A 16,107-nucleotide genomic window follows, 5' to 3' on the forward strand; every position below is an offset into this window, starting at 1 on the left:
AATAATTTGCAACTGATGACTATGAATAAATTAGGCGTTATTTGGAGTAACAAATATCCACACTGGTGGGTAAATGGTAGTGAGTTTCAGGGTCCATACAAACTAGTTGATGAATAATTGGGAACTAGGTCACATTTTTAGTCAAATCAGAAACAGGTTTACTTCAGAAAATCAGAAATGCTAGAAGAAATATACCTACAGCACTGAAAAACTGTTCATTGGCACCAAAAAGATTGACTCAAACTAGCAGACAGATGAACTATTATTCCTTTGAAAATAAAGGATTAGAAATTTGTGCACCCAGATCTGGTTTTGGATGAAAAAGAGAGAGAGAATTTGGTTTGATAGACAGGTGAGGGAGTACTTATCTGCTCCTGACTCTAAGAAGTTAAATAAGCCCCTAGAATAGCATTCACGGCAGGTTTTCTCTGTACCTAAGACAGTGATAATGATGAGAATAATACATTTCCCTGGTAGGGCTCCACTTAGAACAGAGCGTTCTGTTCTTGTCAATTCAGATTAAACAAGACATTTTGGGATTTGAGAAGTATAGAGAGAAAGTGCAGTCAACTATGAAGATGAATTGTACAAAAACAAGTAAACATGTGTGTCTTAGAGGTTCAGGGAAAGCTAAATAGGTGACATCTTGAACATGTGTACAATAAATCTGACAGGTGTGATGATACAGCTTCTGTAGCCATGTAAAAATGTACCCCTGTAAAAGAGTATTCTATAAATATCATAGACAGAACTTTAATGAAAATTATATCAAAGGTTGCCCAAATACCTATTACAAGATCATGTTTCCAGTGAATTATTAAATGAACCATTCAGCTGTATGTTTATGTTTTTTATTTTTATTTTTTTCAGATATACATTATAAATTTGTCCCTTGAAAGTATTGGGGAACATTTCTGCGAAGGGCCTGACAGTTTCCAAGAACAGTATCATGGAAATACACATTTTTCCCTATTTGGAAAATTATTTTAAAGTCATTTTACTGTCAATCTCTAATCTTTTTCATGTACATCAGAGTAAAGGCTTGAAATTAATTCAAGTCGATTTGTTCTGCTGTCTTTTGCTATCCCTAAGAAAAATTTTATTGTCATAAAAGAATCTGGGTAATTTTGATCTTTTGAGGACTGCACCGAGCTGATGAGGATGGTGATGGAGTTCATCATCTTTGGATGGACTGAAGAGTACATTTTGACTGAGATGTTCATTGCAGGTCCTCCACACGGTCAAACTGTGTTTGCACCGTTTCATAGATCAATGTAACCTCAGGAATCAAGACTTTTTCTTACAAGGAGGATTGCTGCACTCAGCTGCAAGAGGCAGTCCCTGGTGCAGAGGAGGAGCTGCCGTACTCCCCATCCTCTCTTGATAGCCTCCAAGTTTGGGGGAAGATGATGCAGAGTCAAGAGTAAATGAGCAGCGAGCAGGAATCACAGACCAGGAGAGGGTCAGCACCTGGAGACATGGGCTGGGGGCTGGAAACAGAGCTAAAGAGAGAGGCAGGAGAAAGGAGTGGCGAGAATGGAAGAAAGAGTGAAAGAAGGTGATAAATTCTCTCTGATTTGGAGAAAAGGAAACAGTGGTGGAGAACAAAAGCTGTGCTGAATGGCCACTGGGTAGGTGGAGAACAGAGATGGAGACATGCTGATTGCACAGGCAGGATTGCCTATAGCACACTCTTTTTCAGAATTAGAAACTGAGCCCAGAGGACACGTCTGTGCAATGTGTGGCAAAGTACGTTGTCCTTTTCCATGTTTGTCTAATCAGCTGCCTAAACAGACATTAACAGCTCAGAGTTGCCACTGGCTTTTTCATTAGTAGATACAGCAGAAACCTGGGGAGCCAGATGCCTGAAACCTGCTTAGTAAACTCCAGATCAGAATCCAGTATTATTCTGTTTGATTAAATAGCTATAGGAAAGGGGCTGCTTTTTTCCTGTGGGTGTTTTATCTGCTTATTTTTAGTAAACAAACAAACAACAACAAAAACTCTACACCTTTTAAAGAATATTAAAGTTGCAAAGTTAATTCAAAGGTTGAAAAAGACCAGAACTAACATTGCCCATGGCAAGGGGGTAGGGATTGGAAGATTTTTAAGGTCCCTTCCAACCCAAACCAGTTCTGTGATTCTGTGATTCATTCTATGAGTGCAAAAAAAAAGTATATTCATTTAAGACACTTGCTCTGGGAGCTTAAAGGTACTCACTGAGGAAGGTTAAAGGGGGAAGATTAAGCCAACAATGTATAGTAGATAAATTTACTTAAAAGCAAATATTCCCATATTTGAATTAAATTAAGAGTGCATGTTTCAGCTTTATCTGCAGACCTCTTTCCTAACCATCAATAGCTGTCATTTCCAGAGTCACTCCAGCAATTGTTCCTGTGGAGAGTTTTTAAGAGTATATCCCACTATATGCAGCAGAAAATGTCCATTAAGACACTAATTGAGAAGACCTCTATCCAAAACCACTCATTTCTCTTGAATGAACTGTTTCACCTAACAGACCCAGAAACCTTTACCACAGATCTGCATGTATAAAGCATATTTTCGTGTAATTTGAAACTCATTGCAGAGCTCCAGGACCTGAGTTCAGCTTCCAGTCTTGGTTTTAAATTAAAAGAAATCATGAATTAAAAGATGACACAGAAAGAACATAGAAACTCATTTCTATTTTCTCTCCTTTTTTATCCGCCCAGCTGTATTCATAACTACAGCTGGTACAGAGCCCTAATAAATGTTGCTGCAGAGAAATGTATCCATTTTAGTGGAGTAGCTTTTGTGATTTCTCATAAATGCTTTACAGTAATGACAGCCACAGCTCGGAAGCTATCGTGGTCATTTGCCCTGGAGAGCAATATATGAACCATACTTAGTGTTTAACCTTTTCTAAGAGGGTAAATGAAGCAGGAGTCAGGCATAATCAAGAACCAGAGCGGGGAAGCTATATAATCAAACGTGTTTTTCAAAAATGTCATTCAAAGAGTTTGTTCTGTTTTGTTTCAAGACTTTTTTTCTTTTTTTCTTTTTTTTTGGTTTGATTTTTTTTTTTTTAATTTTGGAGAGAGAGAAGCTAGCTGTAAAAATGCTTCATGACAGATCCAAAAAAATAAAGCTTTTCCACATTCCTTTCCATATTGACCAGACAGTTACCTCACTCAACTGAATCAGGGACCTCCCTTTCAAAGGACTGTTCCCCACACAGGGCAAAGTGAGAATAAAAGCTTGCACAAATACATGCACTCCACCTGCACATGTCCACAGTGCTACAGCACACTGGGGATTAGTGCACGCATTTGTCCTTGCAAAAATGAAGTTTGGGTAGCTCTTGCAACTGATTTCACTATGTGCAATTAGAAACCACTCATAAGTATGCAAAATACCCATACTCAACTTGATAGAAAGAGCCTAGCCCATAAATAAATGACCCTAGATTCATCTGTAGTATACTGCAGTACCCTCTGATAGCAGTAGTCTGTCTTTAATGCTAAAAACCACATATGAGTTTCTAATCTGAATACAGATCCTTTATTAGCTCACTGCTGAGCATGATCCTTTGTCTGGAGTGAAGTGTTGCTGCGGAAGCCAGATCCACATGAAAGACCATTGTGCTATAATGGCTACTGCTTGTGTGTTTTACTTCTCAAAAATCAGAGCTATTGCCATATATTTAGCATGTTACATATACATATCTCACATCTAATTTGACATTAGAATTGTTGTAGTCGTTGTACTGGGGGGATTTTTTTTTTTTCTTAAGTGCTAGGGAGGTAAATGAGAACATAATTACATTGTCAAAGTCAATAATAGCAACCAGCCTCTGTCAGGTCTTGCTGCGCTCAGCACTGTTTCACAGGAACTGCTGGGGAGCTCTTCCGCCACCAATCCATTTGGCTCCATTTAAGAACTGAGTACAGGAAGGTAGTTATTGTACAAGATTAGTTTCCTGTATGCTGCAAATTGGCAGTAGCAGAAAAATACAGGATGAATTTATTAGCTTGCAAGGTCAGCTAATAAAAAGAAAACTATGCAGCTCGGACTGTTGTTTACTTTAAGTCGGATCACTTATTAGGCTTCATGCAAAATTTAAATTGGTTAACTCCTGCACTTCCAGCCTGCAAAATCTGCACAGAGAAAAAGCAATAAAAGCTTTAACACAAAACCTAGTCTGGATGTTCATATTCAAGGAATTTAGCAGGGTTAGAATGCCTGTTAAAAAACTATTAAATATACAGATCTTGTGCTGTGCAGGCAACTGCATCAATTACGTTCTGTCACAACTGCAGGAAGAACATGATGGTAAAGATGACCCCATAATATTTCATGTGTGCCATGAGCACTAGTATCAAATTTTATATTTGGCAGAGATTGCTGTTGCTAATGAAACTGAGACTTTAGCCTAAAAAAACATTTTTTAATTGAAGTTCAAGAAAAAAAAATAATAATCTGGGGACAAAAGACAGTATTTGAAGATGATAATAACACTGTGATGTTCCTGAGGAATAATATATGATGTAAATTGAACTTATTGGTGCCTTCCTTTACACAGACTGTAAATGGACAGTACCACCATTTTAGAAAAACTAAGTCTACTCTTCAAGCAGCAGATAAATGGGGTCCATTTGGTCTTAATTTTCTCCAGAATCTGAACACACACACACACACACACGCGTGCGTGCACACACTCACACACACACACTCATGCAAGTGGAAAACTGGATAAAAAGAGGGATTTTGAACTCTGTTGTAATATCTGTACAATGAATTTATGCCAGATTAGCAGTGAGAAATTCCAAGTACTTAAATTGATTAACTGGATTTTTTAAAGCTCCTAAATATGTTAGGTAGTCATAGTAGTTAAGTGCCCAACTTACTTTGAATTGCTTTGAAGTATATGAGGCACCCGTTCACATCATTCGTTTCCTAGGGGAAAGATTTAGACTGGAACCTTCAGGCACATTATTGCAGGCACTTTCCAGCAGCAGTCTTGCCCGACACATCTAACCTGTGCTCCTCACCAAGCATTGTTTCACCTGATCTTTGGGCAGGAGTACACAGGAACTTAAACCTTCCATATAGCCAAGGAAGGACCAGCAAGTGTAATGCTGAGAATGCATTCAGGAACTTATTACACACGGTTTAAATACATGTGGAAAGGCAGGATCAGGACCATCAAGAGTCAACTGCCAACTTGACATCTGCTAACAACAGAATAGTTTTGAGAGATGTTGGTTTGCACTGACCAGCTTCATAGTGGCCAGAGGCACCAATTGCTTTTTAAATTGAAAGTCAAGAAATGGCTGCTTACATGCCTAAAATGAGATCCAGTTTTTCTGTGCCCTGGTGATCCTGTCCAATTGATCTTGCATCAGATGATTATTCTGAAAGGTCTCCTGAGGCACTGCATGTTTGAGACCAAACGCCCAAAGTCAGTTTTCAAAAGCGAGTGTTTTCTCTGCCTCTTTCTAGACAGAAACATCTAAACAGTTCACCATCTTCTTCAGAAGCTCACTACTCATCAAATTCAAGCAAGTCAGTTAAGGGTGAAGGATGGAAAAACAGGGCATATCTGGAGTACTAAATGAAAGCAATAGATAGGTTACTGTACTCAGTATACTCTTCATCGCTGTGGGAGACAGCCTTCCCTGTTTTGGGTTCCCACATCTCAGCAAGATGCTGTAACAGGACTTAGAGAACACTGATTCATCTTTGGGATTGGAAATTTGGGACACAATGTAGACAAGGAAGTGAGATCCACAGCAGAACAGGCGACCATAAGGCTGAATTTCAGTGGCAAAGGGTAATGCCAGGATGATATCCTCTGCTTTCTGGACATTAATGTCAAAATAATGCAGGGGAAAAAGAAAAAAAAAAAAAAAAAAGACGTTTTTCTGGGAGTATGAAACATTTCCTGGCCTGGCTGAGGAAAGCTGAGACTTCAGTGCTTTATGCTGCTGTCTGCTTTTCTGTTGGTGCCTACTTTGAGGAAAACAGTTAGTACCATGAACTGCAGTAGAGTAAAGGCACAAAATTCTCTGTCCTGTTTAAACATACTTCTTGTAGGCTGACTACCTGCAGCATGATGAAAGCACATAGTCTTCCTTTAACATGAAGATACAGCCTTATTGATCTAACGTCCAGCCAGATGCAGAAGGCCTTCTGCATGCCCAGGCCTAAGGGCATGCCATGACTGTGCCATGATCCCATATCCAAACAAAGCTCATCTTGTAGTAACACCAGCCTTCACTGAGGGAAAGGAAAGGCAGGTGGAAGCCACATCACTCTTTAGAGGGTCTAAACAACCACAGAAATAGGACTTTGATGTGAACTGTGGTAGAGCCAAGGAAGTAAATCCGTGTTCACCCTTAGGAACCCCACCAGCCCTCCAGAGACACTCCCTGCTCGCAGCTGCTGAGGTTTGGTGGTGAGGCCTCCATGCCTCACCTACAGCGCTCTGAGTCACGCTGCCTGCTGGGCCAGGCCCAGGGTGGCATCCGGCATGTTCCCCTTCCCCACAGCCCGCCAACTCCCACAGGGGCAAGGCAGGGGTGTGGTTGTTTTCCATCTGTCTGGTGCAAGCCTGGGACTGGGGGCAGTAAGAGAGTAAACAAGGCACTGTTCCTGGCACTGCTTATGCATTTCCTAATTTGTGTCATCAGATGAACAGCATCAAAAGCAGGGGCAAGGACCCAGGGCTTCCTTTCTCGCCAAGGAGCATCTCTGTGGCTACAATCTCAGATGCCTTCTTGTTTATTGATCTCTCCCTCCAGCCCTTACAGTCCTGGGCAGCCGCAGCCCTGAAGCCCCAGCCATGCCTCGAGCACTTTGCGTGTCCATCCTGTGTGATTTAGTTGTGAAGACTTAGCATGGCAGTTTCAGATTTGCTGATCTCTTGTGGCAAATGAATCAGAGCCAGAGTAGAATGCGAATCTGTGAAAATAAGTCACCTAAAATGCAGTTTTCTGAAATGTCTCAAGCCACCTCTAAAAAAGGCAGGGAAGACAAATGCAGACTCTTTTGAGAGTCAGAAGTGTAATGTACAGCATCAGATAGGGCTGGAGCAATTTGCAGCACATAAGACTTCAGTGCTCAGCCTCTATTATCTGCAGTCAGCAGAGGCAAATGCTGTGCCCTTAACGTTATCATGCTGTGAAACCAGAGATTAAATGTAATGGTGTCAGAACCAAACACTGACCCAGGGTTTCAAACTGCTCCGCAGACCAAAAGCACCGGCCACCCAGGGTTTCTTGCAGGGAAGAGGCAACTGCCTTAGTTCAGGATCCAAAGACTGCAGCCTTCAGCAGAATGCAGCTTTTCCTTGTCCCAGTCATCTCGAGAGGGAAAAAAAAAAAAAAGAGAGAGAGAAATACTGTTTGGTGGCACACAGTTACCGTAGTTCAGAAGCAAATTCACCGATTGTGATTTAAGATTATTCACTAATGCTGGTTCACACTACCTGATGATCTGGATTTGGTTCCTGGGATGTTCAATGCCTTCTGTAAGATCTTCAGTGAGTCACAACATATGAAGAAGGTTTCATTGGAAGTGGTTTTTTGGGTTACATTTTTAATGCTTAGTAGATCTGGGGTTTTGGTAAGAGAGGGCAGTCAAGAAATCAGAGATGGCTTTCATTTTCCTGTGGGTTACACTGGTAGGAATATTGAAGAGTGTTTTTCAAGTGCTGGTCCTGAGCCAGAAAGCCTTACTTACTTCCCTAGTCCTACTAACTGAGGTTCTCCAGTAAAATAAATGCAATCACTCATTTGTCAGGCAGAGCAGTGTGGCTGATGGCAAGTTGCTGCCCTAGAAGGCAGGAGGGCGGGCACCTCTACCTGCTCCTCTCCTTCCCCCCCAGCTGGGTTCCTTGGTGCAGAATGGGAGTGAGCAGGTGGCTCCTTTCTTCCCCATTTTCTCCCAGAAGGAAGTGATGTTGCATCTTGAAACCCTGCCTTAAAGGCCCACTAAGACATGTAGAATTTAAGATCTGATTTTATCTGGGTAAGGCTGAACAATGTAGCTGAGCTGGTATACTGCAGGAAGTAAGGCAGGTCTCCCTGAGTCACAGTGTGCAATAAAGCAATTACCTGTTTGGGTGAGAGGAGTTGTTAAAAATCTGCCTCCTTCAGAGGGGAGAGTCACAAAAGACTCCAGGTCTCCAGGATGGTCCAGTAATTATGAACAGCCCCTGACATGATGCTGAGCAAGTAAGTTAGGCAGGAATGGGTTTGTGTTCACCTGAATGTGTTCATTCCTTACAATGCACAAAGCTTCCTTTCTGCTGCTTTTGGTTATCTGGGTCCTTACGGGGGTGTAAGAATTCTATTCAAGTTTTAATCCTAACACAATCTGCATTTTAAATTACAAACCAAATCCAAGTTTTATCAGTCTCTGCCCCACAGTCTTTCTAAGATTGTTCACATTCCTTTGCCAGTTAGTTTAATTAGAATTTGTAGGTCTTCATGTTCACAGTGTCCACTTTGAACTGACAGGGTCAGCAGAGTTCAAAGAAAAGCATGAAAAACTACAAAATCTAAAACAGAAACAAGCCCCAGGCCTTATCCCAGCTGCACAAATGCTGAGCAAGTTTGGATCTGGATGCAGAGATTGCAGCTGGAGTTTGCAGGCAGCCGGGAAAGTTATGTTTTTCACACCATGGGGTATCTCCACATGTTGTGGAGCTGATCAACCTTTCCACAAATCCTGAGCCAGGAGAGCTGTTCCAGAGGCACTCAGTCTGGAAAAAGAGAGTATAGCCACTTCTCTTGCTTAGTCTACCACTAGGCTGAAGATTTACATCTGGAGGATTTTGTTAGCACTACTGTGGCACACATATTAGGGGGTGAGGCACTTGGATATAGGGATCATTTCAGGCATCATACGTGTATGAGAAATATACGTACTATCTGTTGTTGGTTGTCATAGTTCCATGGGAGGGAACATATATATATATATAAGAAAACATTAAAAAAACAGCATATAAATACAAAATTAGCTTCCAGAGTGTAGTGTGTGTTCAGTTACCTGTTTGCACATGTATTCCTGAATTGTTACAAGTTGCATGTCTGGTTTTGAAATTCCCTATATTTACAGCATAATAAGACGCATGATAAACTTAGATGACAGCATTTCTAGTAGTATTCAAAGAATACAATGTAAAGATTTATTCCTACCCACTAGTGCAGAAACACGGAGCTAAATGAATAAAAGAATGAATACACACACTGTAAAAAACATTCTTCCCTCCAGGCGAGATTAGATGTCTGGTTAAACTGTTCTGCATGATGTCCATCATGCATAGCTATGCACACTCTGCATAAAAAGACAGTCTCGCTGCCCCAGAAAATAAGGGTCTGAGCCATACAGGTGGGGTCCAAATCAACACCCAAGATCACAGAATCACAAAATGGTTTGGGTTGGAAGGGACCTTTAAAGATTATCCAGTTCCACCCCCCTGCCATGGGCACGGACACCTCCCACCAGACCAGGCTGCCCAAAGCCCCATCCAGCCTGGCCTTGAACACCTCCAGGGATGGGGCATCCACAGCTTCTCTGGGCAGCCTGTGCCAGTGCCTCATGGTAAATAATTTCTTCCTTATATCTAATCTAAATCTACCCACTTTTAATTTAAAACCATTATCTCTTGTCTATCACTTCATGCCCTTTTAAAAAGTCTCTCTCCATCTCTCTTATAGGCCCCCTTTAAGTATTGAAAGGCTGCAATAAGGTCTCCCCAGAGCCAATCAGGCTTGAGAGATTTTTACCTCTTCCTTGTCAGCCAGCCTGCCAATTAGAAGTGGATATACCTAATTTTTACCCCCAAACCAAAGTATGTGAACCAAAGTACCAAGCACCACTGGAAGATGGAGACCAATATGTTACCTCAGTATACACTTACTGTAAATCCTGACGCAGTAGCAAGCCTTACATTGCAAGAGTATAGCTAAACCCCAGAGCTGAGGTCAGAGCAAGTTTAGCCAGGATCGTTGTGCTTATACAGAGGCTTTTTGGCTTTTCCCATCAAAGCTCTATCAGTCAGATATATTGCTTCGTGCTGCCACAGGTGTTTTTGCAGCTGATGTCCATAATGTTACCTGGCTTAAGAGCAGAACAGCCATACTAAGGTCATCTTCCTGGAGATGGAAAACACCCAGAAAACTGCAGTACAATTACTGTCATTCCATTTTTCCTGACCAAGGAATGCATAAATTCTCCCAGCTCATGAGAAAGAGGATGCTCAGAGGAATGCATCTTGTAGCCCTGAAAATAATATGTAACAGCCAAAGCAAAATGTCCAGGGAAAGAAAATGAAAGGTACAGGAAAGATATTGATTGAAAGAGATATTTAGGAATATTTGAAAGAGAAGAAGACTGGCAGAAGGGGAGAAAGAAAACCTCTTGTCCCAGTTAAGACTAGTCACGTAAGACCAGTAAAAGGGATGAGGAGGAGATGAGAATGGTATAGGGAAAAGGACTATGGTCTCCTGTCTTTGAATCTATTATTTTCCTCTAACTTCCTGTGCCCCACCTTTTTTCTTTTTTTTTTCTTTTTTCTTTTTTTTCTTTTCTTTTTTTCCCAACACATTGTTCTATGGATGTAATGCCACAGATGTATATTTAAATAAAAAGCCAGATCTACACCTGATTTCAGTAGCAATAAAGCTGTTCTCTCCTGCTCTTAAGAGAACTGTACAGCAAACCAGCCCCTAAAAATACTACAGAGAGCCATGCTTCGTGCTCAAACACACTGACTGATCAATGGGAACTTTGAGGAGTCTTTTGTAGGTATTTGTGTATGAGAATAGGCACATAAGAGAGACAAAGAGCAGGAATGTGTTGCTATTAGATACCTCACTGTGTCCCGATGAATCCGATGTGTGAAGGTAGCACTTATTCTGCACTCCAGAAGGCATGCTGTGTTATTTCTCTGGTACAATTGTTTTGGTCCTCTTATCAGAGCATATGTTAATAGCTTTATGCTACTTACACTGAGAGCTGGAAATTGCTGAGAATTTCAAAGCTCTTGTCAGGGAGGAAGCAGGAATGGTAGATGCCACAGAAATATCCTGCAGAGAGATTTAGCTCCTGGCTGCATTTTTACCTTTATGTTGTTTTTCCAGGTACTTGCTATTTTCCCTCAGCCTGCAGACAAACCTATTTCTAGTAACATCATTCCAGTAACATTATTATTTTTCCAGCAGGAAAAAAAAATACTATTCATATTCACTTGTATTATTTAACTGAGAGAACACTATTCTCCTGAAATAACATCAGATTAGTAGAGCAGAATAGCGTATTAGCCTGAACACATCAAAATGCTGAATGAAGCTGTTCAGCATCTGTAGTAAAGCATCTTGTATGTTTGCTTTGTATATCACAATAAAGTAAAAAGTGATTTGTACGGTATTTTTGTCAGCTTTTGTGTTTTCTGTCATATGTATCACCTTTTTATTTCTCAGTCACAGAATGTTGCATCTGTATTATTAAAGCCTTTAGAATAACAAATACATCTCACAAAATATCAGTAAGTGCAATTAAACACTACAAAGTTACATTAGAGCACTTTCTCAGGAAATTAATAAAATAATGTGATCTGCAATTGCATATTTCTTTCTGCCTTTTATTTTCAGCTTTTCATGCTTCTTGATCACCCACTGCAAAAATGATTCCCAGGAGGAAGAGAAAAAATAAAAAACTTCCTCAGAAAGTGCTGAATTTGTGAGACATTATAACCCCTCTGAGACATTTCACGGACATGTGTTTAGAAACATACTACAGGCTAACAATGTCAGCTGATGCAATATGGAAAAAACTAGTTAATCCCAGTTCTACCAGGTTTCAGGAAAAGCTATGAGGCATATGAATGCTGCAAGAGCATTATCTGTGATTCTGGGAGCTGGAACACCTTTGCATACAACTTCCCTGCATGGCTTATTTCTTCTCAGTGCGTAGTAGACTTTCTTAGATAAGGAAAATAGGTCTCTTCTGAGGAAGACCATAATCTCCTGTTTTGGCTTTGTTTTGGAGGGCTTGGGGAAAAAAAATAAATTCCATCCTGTTGAGAGGTAAAAAACAGGGTGAAGTGACATCTTTACTGAGGTCATGCTATTTTAATGGAAAGCTTCTTTGACCTGGTTCTTCAGCAGGAGCAATTAGTCCTTAGCAATTAGTTTTAGGAAATGCATACATAAACTATCGAATGAACCCTACTGGGGCCAGATTCAGATATCTGTTGCTTTGATTTGTTGTCCACTCTAAGGAAGCACCCATATTATTTGACATCCATATTATTTGCAAGAAAGCAAATGCCACATCTGAAAGTGCTACAGCAGAGGGATGGGTAATAAGAGAAAAGAAAGGGTTTATAGGCATGTCAACCTGCTAGTTGATCTCCACCAAAAAAAAAAAAGATGTACGTCCTCCATGCTCAGTAGAATAAATCCACTATGCCACTGCATTTTGGAAGCTCCATGCAATTCTAGTCCATGAGTTTGTTTTTTTTTGATTTTTTTTCATGTGGTATGTAATTAAACTATGGGACTTCTGGCTGCTGCAGAGTGGTAGAAAGCCAAAAAAAAAAAAAAAAAAAAAGATTTAAAGCTAGTTTTGCAGACTCCCAGAAGGAAATCTATTGTGAGCTACTACGAGGCAAGATAGCACCTTTGTGCTAGGTAGACCCTAGCCCACAGCTGATGAAAAGTTTATTTAAGGAGCATTCATTATGTTCTGCTTGTTCTCATACCGTCCCCTCATCACCAGTTACTGGTCTGTGTGAGAGATAGAACAGGGGAGGCTATCAGGCCCCTGTGCTCTTTCTCAGTGCTGGTTATTCCTTTCAACCCTGAGCTGACTATATTTACAGTGCAGGAGCCAGTGCCTGTATCAACAAAGGCTGCCTGCTGCCTGCACAGTAAATGACCAGGAGGCATGGTTATATCTAAAATGCTAGTTCTTTGGCTTCCACATCAGAAAGTCAACGAGTTGCCCTGCCTGATCCTGGGAAATGTCTGTATATACAACATATATTCAGTACATATCTGTGTACCAGATGCGCCTGAGAATGAGAAGACAGGAGGTGATGTAGTCACAGAAGTAGTCACAAAGCAAGTGAAAGAATATGGAGAGCAGCCATGGAACTGCATTTTGAGAAAGGTATATATTTGATGGGACTTTGAGATTTTGCAGTAGGAAAAAGTGCTTCTAAGCCATTTTATTAACGAATCCCTTTCGGTGAGTTGGAAAGTTCAATTTATTGAATTAGTATATTTTCACTCAGTATCAATATTACTATAACTAAAAAGCAGGACAAAATCTTAAGAACATGTAATTTATCACCAAAATGTAGGCTAATTTAGGTCCATTTAACTGCTATCCTCATCAATTACCCCATCTGCAAAAATGAAAGAATTGTTATACCTCACTGTGATACCACTCTGTCAGTTTATATCTGTTGTAAATAATTTTAAGATTTATTGTTTTTCATAGCATTGAAAGAAGCTTCATGCAAGTGCAAAATAACTAAGAAAGAGTTCAGAATTTTAGAAAAGAGTATGCATTTTATGTTGTCCAAATAAATACTTTGAAAGATTTCACATAAAAAATAGCTTAGCAATTTCCATGTTCAGCTCAATTTCCTCTGAAATTAAAAAGCATCAGAAAACAGCTGAGAAAATAAGCTCTGGCTAGTTGTACTTTGTTTACATTTTATTTATGTGGATCAGCTGCAAAACAGAGTGCTAATGCTATTCATCTTTAATGAACCTTTGTACGGAGGACAGGGAGTTTATGAGGACTAAACCCTGTGAATAATATTGGACTTCCGAGCTAAATCAGCACAGTAGGACTAAAATGCTTTATTGGATCTTATTCACAAGAGGTTTGTACTATACCACTGATATCTTCCATTCCACTTAATCACTTTTATGAACACAGGCTAAGCCCCCACCACAAATTGCCACCCGAGAGCTTAGTAGTCTAAATGATACTTCGCAGAAGCTTCAGAAAGTCTCTGTTTTGGAGGAAACATACTAAAGCACAGCAACCTGGCCCTCTTGGTTTCAAATTTGCTTTAGAAGGCATTTATCGCCACTCTTCTTAGGTAGAATCATATGCATGAACAAAGACATTATTGAAATGTGTCTGTCACTCATCTCTATTGCCCTAGCCTGCACTGTCTTTAGGTAACTCAGTAAGTGCAAAGTCATTTATTTGCACTTCCTTAGAAATGCAAGAAGTTTAGTAATGAGTTTTTGTAACCTAGGTGACTTTATATTAGTAATAGTGTTCCATTACTTTTATGTGGTTTCTGTAGAGTATATAATTCTATATTCCATATACACCATTGTGGCACTTGTCATTGTTATAGGTGTCAATAGTTATCTCCCTATTTATGACAGTAGTTGGGGCTTTAAAGTAGTTTTTACTTACCCAAGCACTCTTTTACATCAGTAGCAACTCAAACCTTTGTGTGTGTGTGTGGGGGGGGGGGGGGGGGGGGTCCAATAAATTAAACAGGGCACTATTTAATTCCTTTACTAGAGAATTAAACATGCCATGAGCTGTACTCTGGCACTGAATCCAATTGGCTTACCACTGATCGTGTTCTCAATGCTCTCTGCCTCTAGAAGAGTTTGCCCACATTCCAGCCCGCCTGTGGGAAATGATCCCATCCCCATAAAGCTCCCAAGTACTTCCCAGGGAGCAGGAGAGTAGTAGTTGATTTAGGTCAGAACCGGAGCAGGAATCACCCTAGCAATTCACCAGGACAAGCAAGCTCCAGACTACTCATAAAGACACAGGGAGGTCCCTGTGAGGGATCACGGTACTTCACTGAAGCATTTTGAACCTCCAGGTAATGCAGATTATAAGGTCCTCAAATGCAATAGCAATAGAGGTATCAAAAAAAAAAAAAAAGATACTTTTTTCCATTTTGACAATAGACACATCAGGCCTTGTAAAAGTAATTGAGAACAGAAATACTGTCAGCTTAGGGCTTCTTGGTACTGTCATGAAAAGCATCAGCACGGTGTTGCTTGTACAAGGAGGCAGGAACGTATTTCTAAGAGGCTGCAGTGCATTCAGATCACAAAGGTAATATTTCATGCAGTGCACCATTAAAGAGATTTCATTCCTTGTTGAAGAGCAAGAAGAAAAAAATGGGTACACTATCATGAAAAGAACCTTCTTCACAGAAGTATTCATTTTAATTGGCTTTTTGTAGTTACCCTCTTCAAACAACACTGAAAGTGTCTTCTGACAGTAGCAAAACTGCTCCTGCATTTATTAATTGATGACAGCACAAAAGAAAGTAATTAAAAGTCCCATGAAGCCATTCATTCTGACTGTCCCACTTGTAGCAAGACATTCATTCCCACTGTGCTAAAATTAACTGTTTCAGAGAAATGTATAAACAACATGAACTACAGTCAATAACACCCTCATCTGCCAGCAGCATTGCCAAATGGCAGGCAATATAGGCACCACTTAGACTGGGTCCTCAGATTACTTTCATCAGATTGAGTCTCAGTGATCAATACCAAATATTTAACACTTGCACTTCCTGCTTTGCACCAAGAGGAAAGACTGGAACCAATTTGCTATATGGTTCTCTTTCATCACTGGATTTATTTAGTCACAAGTGTACATTCGTGGTTCCCCAGTATTTTACAAGCTTGATTCCCATATTCCACAGATTTTACAGTGAATTAGCTGGTGAAATCTTTAAAAAACAATCTGTGTGAGGTTACATATGTTCCCAAACCATCGTGTCTGCTTTTGTGTGCACAGTGAGTAGCGTGCTCTCTCCATTTATTTATTTAATTGTTGATAGTAATCCCATTACCTTTTCTACTGATCAGGGCAGTCTGAGTCTGCCCAGCTGATTAACTATTATTATGTCAAAATACTTCGTAATCCCCTCTGATCTCTTCTTAGCAGTGATGCCAGGGCAGTGATACACTTGTTTGAATATGCTCAGACATGCAATCATAGGAATAATGCAGCATACTTACCACTTTTCAGCTCTGATTTCCTTATGACCAGAGTCACAGGCCAGTTCAGAAAATAGCATTTTCGACTTTTGACTTTCCACAGACATGA

The sequence above is a fragment of the Anser brachyrhynchus genome (assembly GCF_964034855.1).
Source record: "Anser brachyrhynchus genome assembly, chromosome: 1".
NCBI classification, from domain to species: domain Eukaryota; kingdom Metazoa; phylum Chordata; class Aves; order Anseriformes; family Anatidae; genus Anser; species Anser brachyrhynchus.